The sequence below is a fragment of the Alosa sapidissima genome, chromosome 7, assembly GCF_018492685.1.
Source record: "Alosa sapidissima isolate fAloSap1 chromosome 7, fAloSap1.pri, whole genome shotgun sequence".
NCBI classification, from domain to species: domain Eukaryota; kingdom Metazoa; phylum Chordata; class Actinopteri; order Clupeiformes; family Clupeidae; genus Alosa; species Alosa sapidissima.
Window position 1 is genome coordinate 23,894,835 of NC_055963.1, and position 9,568 is coordinate 23,904,402.

Sequence of the window (9,568 nt, forward strand, 5' to 3'; positions counted from 1 at the left end):
GTTAAACTTCAACAGAGTACTCGCCTTCAAGGAAGTTAACGCTTGGCAATGGAAAGTGGCCAGACTCTCTGTACATTATGAAATGTACGAGAGTCTGGTAGGACCAGGCTAGGGAGAGTCACTGTTTTCACCGGAACAGGTCATTTAACCATCCAAATTATTTCTAAACGGGTTTATTAAGTTGAAATAGTTAAATCTAAGGGCTGTCTTGGTAGCAGGACACTATATAACGTATATATACTGTCAAAAACATATTTTTCTTTCTTTATACATTCTTTTAGTTTAAATATAAGGATTATATGCATTTTCTTTGTTTTTCTTCTTTATGATTCCAAATCTCAAGCTAGGGGTGTATCTCAAAAAATGATTATGCAAGCACCAAAGAATGTGCAATAACAGAATTACCAAAGTCAGTACTGTGTGTACTCTAAATAGATTTATGTGCAATCAAGGAAATTAAGAAATATCTTGATGTTCTGCTTAGTTCCCATTGGCTGTGTGTATTTGTTTTGTGCTGTAAGCACATGGTCACAATGTGTGTGTGTGTGTGTGTGTGTGTGTGTGTGTGTGTGTGTGTGTGTGTGTGTGTGTGTGTGTGTGTGTGTGTGTGTGAGAGAGAGAGAGAGAGAAAGAGAGTACATTATGTATGGTCATACGGATTCTTGTGAAAATAGGAAACGCTGTTTGTGGACATGGCGAAAAGTGAAATTTGGTTTCTGGCTGACAGGAATAGAGAAGTGACAGAGCCATTTACTGGCAAAAGGGGTGTCAGTTTCCTCTCACTACAACTTCCACACGTTTCAGAAACAAAAGAAATCTGTGGTCATGACCTTTTTAAACTGTATCACAGGGAACAACTTCATTATTGGCACTCAAAGGAGATGAAGTTCATAGTATACAGGAAGAAATATTAACAAGTCACCACTGTACACATGATGGTGCATAGCCAGCAGAGGGAGCTCTTAAGCCATTTATAAACTTCTTCCATTTGCTCATCTTGTGAAACATCCTTTATTTATTTACATTCAGCTGGTTTTACCTGACCTCTGAAAAACACTAATACCCAATATTTCCGCGAATCACACAAAAAACTGATCTTTCATCCTTTGTGCCAACCCCAATCTCTGTTCCAGGCGTTTCCTTGCCCGAAGATTGTGGAGGTTGCTCAATCAGTCACTGTTACTGGAAAGGTCAACCGTAAGCCTCATGCCGGGCTCGAGACCCGGTCACATTATTTTCACAGAATTCCCCCTGACGATGGCTCTCTATGCTGGTGGGGCTCTTCATAAATTTCATAAATTTCTGTCTATTTATTCTGAACAGACATCCCCCTACTGTTACAGAACACAATAATGAACAATCATGGAACACATTTGTCTTTAATTCCAGGTTGTTGTTGGCCATAGCATACCCATGCCTTGCAGAACAGAATTATAACTCACTGGCCATCTTTGGCTAACTCCAGAAGGGCCAACCCACACCACACATGCGCGTGCACACACACACACACACACAAACACACACACAAACACAAACAAACACAGAGACATATTAATGGGGTAGGCATGCTTTTAAGCAACATTTGGCCCATTTGCCTTGTGCACACATTACATACATTATTATAACACACATTATTTGTGCAACATTAACTGTTCAACATCTCATAACTACACACCACAGTGAACCTTGAAGTTACACAATGTAGGAATGTCCCTTTTCGTAGATTTTCAACAGACTGGGCACTGATTTACGGACAAAAAACGCTAAAAAGGATCACGCTCCTACCCGCAACAGCAACATTACATAGTGCAATATGAGGCATTAAGGGCATGCATGGGCAATGTCTGTGACCTCGTATCCTTACTTACTGTAACATCAAAATGAGTTTGTTGCCATTATTTTAAGGTGAACGAACTACATACTGTATTTGCGCCGTATGCTTGTCTGTGTTCACTGATTCAGAATTATGGGATGGCAGAGAGCTTCCAGTCTAATGCCAATGAGTTCGGGGCATGGTCTACTGTTCCTGCTGGAGAGATGATTAGATTGGCCCTCACTCCTCTGCTCTTTCCCAACTGCCTCTCTGCTGCACTATAGTGCCTGCTGCGCAGATTGAGATATCTCGATTGGTAATTGGGTTTGTGCGTGATTTAAGCCTACAGTCATGGTTGTGAAGCCCTTTACAACGAGCTGGGTTCTGTAGCAGACTGTTTTGTTTTTGCTCAAATGAGTTCATAGAATGAGCAGTTTTTTTCTGCCTTTTTAACTATATGTTCTAAATATGCTGATATTTCTCTCTATCTCTTTCTGCCACTCTCTGTGTTGTAGGATCAAAGGTCCAGCTTGTTTATTTATTTATTTGTTTTTGTTTTCTAAAAAGGCCAGATCATTAAAAATTGTGTTCTTATTCTGGGGTTGTAGTGAATGGTTTCCAAGGTAACAGGGATATTTGGCTAAGGGCCAGACCCTGCAGTCTAGAGTGCCACTGCCTTGAAAGCCTGGCTAAATTTACACACACACACATCGTCCACTGAAACATGGCACATCGACTTTTACACTCACCTTCAGCCTCTCATCCTCCCATGAGCCCAGCCATTTTAGCGCTCATTCCTTGGCTGTCTCGTTAGCCTGGATGGAAGTAGTTACCCACTCAATGTGAATATGTTAGAGTGGAATAGAGTGAAACACACTCCACAGAAACACACACACACACACACACACACACACACACACACATACACACACACCCCACAAACATATTTAACACACTCTCTAACACACCTACACACATGTCTACAGACATGGTTATGTACACACGAACACAGTGTGATGATGGGCAATCCTAATGTGATTCAATCTGTTCTTCTCCGCACCCAACATAATATTGTCCTTGTGGCCAAAACAAGAATTGGGGTATGTGGTGTTTTGCAAATCCCAAAGCGTTTCTGATGATGCTAGTTATGTCGTCAGTAGGGGGATTGTGTGTGTGTGTGTGTGTGTGTGTGTGTGTGTGTGTGTGTGTGTGTGTGTGATGTCAGTGCTACAGTGAGGGGATGCCACGGGGTCAGTGCTCGGTTCTGTGGCTGACGTCAGACTTTCCCAGTGAGTCAGATTGAGTTGGGTCTGTTTTTCTTCTGCTTGACTAGCACAAACACATCACCCCCACCCCCAGTTCCTGCTAATAAGACTGAGTCATGTTGTTTTTATTGATATGTCTACTGGCATGGAACAGCATGTGTCGCTGTTGTTAGGGGAAGGGACTGACATTCTTCCAAAAATATTGTAAAATTCATAAAAATGAAACAGAAAACAAATGCCACTAGTTTGTTGTGATAGGACTTTTTATGCATAAAACAAGCTGGGATTTTTATGGCTGGAAAGATTCCCTGAATTTTTACAAATGGCCACTGGGTGGGATCAGGAGCCCTTCCCTTCTCCTTGAAATGTCAGGACGGAGGACATACCCTGTGATTCTGGCACCATTTTGGAGACACGGATTGGCCATAGAGCATGCCAGTATGGCAGCAAGTCTCACTGTGGCCGGGAAGACGAAAGGGCCTGGAAAAGCCATTTTGAAACTGCACACTTCTGGAGCTTGTGCCAACACTCTGAAAATATCAGGGTCACTGGGTTTTTAAATGGTTTAATTTCAGATGTCATTTTAATAGACTGGTGAAAATAGCATTAAGCATGGGTTGCAGCAGGCTGAAGACAATTTGGAAGGGAGGTGGGGGTGGGGTGGAGATGTCGGGGTTGGAGGAAATTAGCTTCAACCACACTCCCGCCATTCAGGTGCTCACCTTACCTGACACACATAAGCACTAGAGCTGTTCAGTGCATCATGATCTTTTTTCAAGTGTTTGCATTGAGCAACATTTTTCAATGTCCTATACTCTTGCAAAGATCATGACCCATAATATACACAATATTATTTTTTAAATGCAATAATGCATTTAATAATTGAATGTAATAATGCAGTGCAATAAGGCTATTTTTAATGCTGCTAAAATGCTATGTTCCTCAAGTGTGAAATTCTATATGTGTCTGTCATGTCAGTTAAAAGATAAAGGATTATCTTTTGCACAGCCAGCACTGAATAATTTAAAGTCTTTTAAATTGACCCCATCCCCCAACCATGTATTCACAATTAGTCTACCCGTTCACTGAAATTCCTGATATGCGCTTCCTCTATAACATAAGGTCCCTGTAAAAAAGGCTGCGTGTCATTCAGTCTGACTAAAAAGTCTGCTGAAGGTACTGCATAACCCCGTGGTCCAAGTTCACGCTTATCAATCCACTGCTTGACCTCAATTTGATCCCCCCTTGCCCGGGCCTTGTTTAGGGGAGTGAGGGGTTGTGAGGTTCAGGGATTGAGTTGGGGGTTGGGAGGGCTCCCCATCAGTGGTAATTGTTTCTGGCGGCTGCTCTTCCCTGGTGCATGTGAGCGTGGAGGCTTGTGGGGTCCCGTGTCCAGCAGGGGCCATGAGAATAGCAGTCGTAACACACCCCAAGATCCCGCTCACTCACCCATCCTTCCCAGCCCTTCCCTATCCTATCCACTCCAATCCCACACCAGCCAGAGAGTTGGAATCCCAGTCGTGGAATGTTTGCGAGGCCCGGGTGCCACCCACCCATTAGGCATTCCAACAGGGGCATGGTGGGTGGGATGGAGCCAGGGTCAGAGCAGAGGAAACCAAGTAGGAAGTTTTCACAAGAGTTTAGCTTCTATTTACGAGCGTCTCTCTATCTCCCTTCAGGCCCACTCAAAGGGGGCCCTTCCGAGCCGGCCACTGCGTACCCCATCACCGCAAACAAAGTCGGCGATAGTCTTTTAATAGCATATCAAAAGGGGGAGAAAAGAGGGCCCTTGTTCGCCTTGAGCCGCTCTGAATACAGACTGTTTACAAGCCAACAGCCCCGTCACAACAATGGCTGCCATTTAAATCATATTTATGGTTTCCTGTGTAAACAACACCCTCCCTGTTAATCAAAACATTTTCACAACTCTGTAGACATGAAACAAGAATAATTTTGTTGTGAACGAAACTACCAATTTTCAATTTCAAAAGTCTGATTTAGAAATTTGCAATTTAACATTTTCTCACATCAACTTTCCCCCCTTTGGCATGAAGGCAGGCTTGCTCTGGTCAGATCTGGTTTGCTGTGAGTTTTTGACTAGCCTGGTGGGAGTGTGTGTGTGTATGTGTGTGTGTGTGTCGCTGGCTGTGTGTGTGGCGCGGCGGCAAAAATTGGACCCTTTTCTCCTCAGGAGGCTTTGTGTGAGATCCAGCACCAGCGAGTTGACCGTGCGACACAAAAGAGGAGAGGCAGAGGAGGGGAACCGGCCCGCGAGGAGAGGAGCCTTTCAAGAGTGTTTTAGCATTCCGAAGAGAATCGCTCGCACAGCCACTTTCACGCTTGCACAAGTTCAGGGGGTTTGTTTTAAAAGAGCAATGACAGATACAGTAATGCGTATTGAGAGGTCTGAAGTGAATGGTCATATTTCTGGGGTGTGAGAGAGAGGAAAAGCATGCATGTGTGCTCAAATTCATTATGTGGTGCATATTTCAAGCTGAGAATAATATATCTACCTTCCCCCAGAAAGTGGGACTCCAGGTGTTGTAGGTTGTACACTCATAAATTCATTTGAAATGCAGGTGCAGGTTCTGGGCGCATTTGCATTTTAATATTTTTATATCTGTTTTTTTTTGCACAAAAAAAGCAGACCCTGAGTCTGGATGATTGGAAGAAAATGAGCCATGGTTGGTGGTGTTTCCCACAAATGACTTCTAAGAATACACTGAGCTACCCGTTCATTGCAACACACAGATGTGGCTTTCCCGTTCTACTAATTTAGACAAGGGGACCATTAAACAAATAGCACCACCACCACTACCACCATGCATGTTAAGCTATCGAGGTTTTTCCACGAAACACACAGAGGGGGCCCAGGCTGAAAATAGCAGCTCTCTGAACCTCCTGTTTGTATTGTGTCTTCCGGCCCGCTCCTCTAAGTGTCTCATATTGAATCTGCTCCATTAGACCTCTGAAATGGGAGTCGGCAACCTTTCACTGGATAGCACTCAGCTCCCAGACTGCAGTCTCTCTCTCTCTCTCTCTCTCTCTCTCTCTCTCTCTTTCTCTGTCTGTCTGTCTGTCTATACCCTACACACCCTGCCAAATATACTGATACTTTTATGCAACTTTCTGCAGATGCTTTATTGACTCTCCCTTCTTAGTATGTCCATTTGTCGCTGGTGTCTAGCTCCAAGATGGAGGAGCAGTTCTTTTGTGGCTCGTGAGCCTGGGCTTCATTAATGGTCTCATCAATCACCAGAAAGGAGTTCCACGTCTGCCGTTCCGCGGCCAGGCCGACCAACTCCTGTTATACCGACTGACCTTGGTAAAGGTACAAATACTCCTGTGTGTGTGTGTGTGTGTGTGTGTGTGTGTGTGTGTGTGTGTGTGTGTGTGTGTGTTTGTGTTGGTTTGCAGGAAAGCTTTGGGTGCCCTGCAAAGGTAACTGAGAATGGAGGGCAGACAATCTCTTAGGGTCTGCCTTCACCTTTGTTTTTATAAACTGTTCTACTGCACCTCTTACTTCCTCTTTATTTTTTCATCTCCTTTCTCCCTCCTTTCTTCTTCCTGCTCCTCTTCTCTTCTTCCACTCACTTCCTGTCCTCCTCTCCCATCACTTCTGTACTCCTCTCTTTCCTGCCAACAGTCTCATGTCCTTTCATGTGTTCCCCTCTTTCTTTCCCGCCACCACGACCACGAACCCCCTGACCCTACCTACAGCCCCTCCCACAGCCCCACCCCCACCTTCTCTCTCTCTCTCTCGGTGTCCGTCTTTGTCCCCTCGTGGCCATCTCGCATGGCCACCATGCGGCCGCCGGCGATGCTCCCCCCATCTATGAGCGAGTGGGGTAGGAGAAGGGTGGGAGAGGGGTAGGAGAGGGTGGAGGTGGGGGGAGGGGAGTGGCATGAAGCCTGAGAAGAGCATGGTTCTCACAGGCCTCACTGATAGGATTCCCGCCACTTCACTCCCCAATCCTGTTTCACGGCCAGTGCGTCTCAATGGTCTTCTCTGAAGTGGAGAGAGGAGGGGGTGTGAGGCCAGGGAGGGGTAAGGGTGGGGTGGTCAGATAGGGAGGGTGTGTGTGTGTGTGTGTGTGTGTGTGTGTGTGTGTGTGTGTGTGTGTGCATGTGTGGGAGAGAGACAGAGAGAGGGAGAGAGACACAGGGACGGACAGAGAGAGAGGAAGACAGAGAGAGAGGGACAGAGAGAGAGGGAGGGAGAGGGAATGAGGTTGGGGGGGGGGGGGGGGGTTGAGGTTCACAGGGCTGTAGTCTTTTTTTCAGAGCAGTTCACAGGGGGCCTGGGCCATAGGGGAGAAATGTTTCCTTTTCATTCTAACTGGGTCGGGTGACTACACTGTGAGAAAGAAAGATAGAGAAAATGCAGCACATGAGAGAGAGAGAGAGAGAGAGAGAGAGAGAGAGAGAGAGAGAGAGAGAGAAAGAGAGAGAGAGAGAGAGAAAAGAGAGGGAGTGGCAGTCAGTGAGAAGAGGAACAGCGTCAGCGACTGGAGGAGAAGAGGAACAGTGAGAGGTGCCAGACACAAATAAGCCCCCGTATAGTGATAGTGCATGTTGTAGTGTGCACAGACCACAGTATGGCTGATCCACTGCCAAAGAATGAGAGGACATCCACAACTATTCTCAACCTTTTTGGTCTTCTCTCTGTCTCTCTGTCTGTCTCCAAAATCTGTTCTTTTCTTTCCAAAGATACAAAACAGTCCTTTGAAGCACCCCCTTTTTTACGAGCTGTCCTTATGTCAAGAGCATTTTGCCTGCTGACCACCAAGCACAGAGAATGGTGCAGAAGAAAGACAATAACAATAGGGGGGGGGGGGGGGGGGGTGACTCTTTGCGGTCATAGGACACTTAACTGGTCACTTTAACTTGTAAGAATGTGTATCTGAAGTGCTTAACCCTGAATGGTCCCTCCATGGTGCCATCCGCATGCATATAAATCACCCACAGACCGTCAGTGTCATGGGTCTGCCTCCCAGACAATAGCTGGGGTCTCATTAATGTCAAAAAGTGACCTCGGAGGCCTGGGGACATCACAAGAGCTGTCCGTACCCTCTGGCCGCCCAGTTTCCACATGAGCGGATTTGGGGATGGGCATGGGGGTGGGTTTGGGCGGGAGGTCTGGGATACGTGACCCGGGCTGTGGCCCTGGCTGAAGAGTCCTGACTGGATCTGGAATAACCATGACTTTCTAACCTGCGGTGATCCTGAATGAAGCACTCCTGTGACTTTCACATTTATCAGTTTTGTGATTATTGACTATTCATTTCCAAAACAAATCTTTGAAACTCAAAAGTTAGTTGAGATTAGTAAAATCTCAAATGTAATGGAAGTAGCTGAATATGGAAAGCCTCATATGTAATTGGAAAAGTCAATCATTTATGAAAAGTTTTGGAAGATAAACTCCATTGTTGATTTGTCGCATTGTTTACTCATTTGCGACTATTCACACTCAATCCTGTCACTCACTTGAGCTCTCACACGTTTACTTAGGCACTGACTTATACCATACCTCAAATTGTTTAATCAATAGACATGGCTAAATCCTCTCCAATCCAATGCATGCCCATTGTCTTTCATTAGCAATGTAAAGGATGAGTTGGTGATGTGAGAGGAAAATGACAAAGATGGACTTTAACCTTTAAACCTTTTTGCTTTGATACTACTTTCTGTACGATCTTACACTTTTGAATGGATTCTTCTGTTAAAGCTTAACCTAGTTTGTAATGCTCCTTATGATTGACACTTCTATTGCCTTTTCAATTCATCCTTCCATTGGAGACTAACCTAGTTCTTAAAGTTCTTTTCATTTGATACTTCTGTTCCGGTAACTGGTGTGCAGATGGCAAATCGTGTTGTATGACGATAGAAATGTTCTTATCCCAGTTTTTAATGTCCTTGTAATGAACTCATTGTGTTGACAAAGTCGTGTGTGTGCAGGGAGGTGTAATGATACAATGCTATTATGATACGATGCGAAGCATAAATGTATGTGTGAGAAACAATTGATTGTGTCTTTGGTACACAGACTTTGTCTCAGTATCCTGATTGCCTGATGCATATCTCAGACTCTCAGTATTTATAGATCTTTAAGCTACATTTCTTCCACAGTGAATACACACAAGCTAGCTGAATGTTATTTACCTAGGAGTCCCAGAGGATTTCTTCTATCTGTAGAGACGTCTGAAAACCCTTATGTGCACGAGTAATGGGAGCGTTATCTGAGCGTAAGTGCAACTTAAGCAGCCGTACGTTTGTGTGTTTAATTCGGACGACTCTGGCAAGATTTTCAGCAGAAGATGGGTAGGATCATCAGCTGTCTTCATCCATCTTCTGTCTGTGTGCACAGTTAGCTAATCCCCATGCAATAAAATTAATGAGCTTGGTTGGGGGTAGTGAGTTGGGTCTACGTGTGTTATTAAAATGGAGGAACATGTCTGTGTGTATGTATGGATGAATGTGGATGTGTATG

The 9,568-nt window shown here is 44.8% G+C and overlaps 1 long non-coding RNA gene across 1 annotated transcript in view; it reads left to right on the forward strand.

Moving 5' to 3' along the window:
• The first annotated feature begins 3 nt into the window (after window positions 1-3).
• LOC121714010 overlaps window positions 4-9,568 on the forward strand; it is a 24,489-nt gene continuing 14,924 nt past the window's right edge. The window contains exon 1 of the long non-coding RNA XR_006033004.1: window positions 4-117. This is a non-coding gene — a long non-coding RNA (uncharacterized LOC121714010). The remainder of the gene's footprint in view (window positions 118-9,568) is intronic.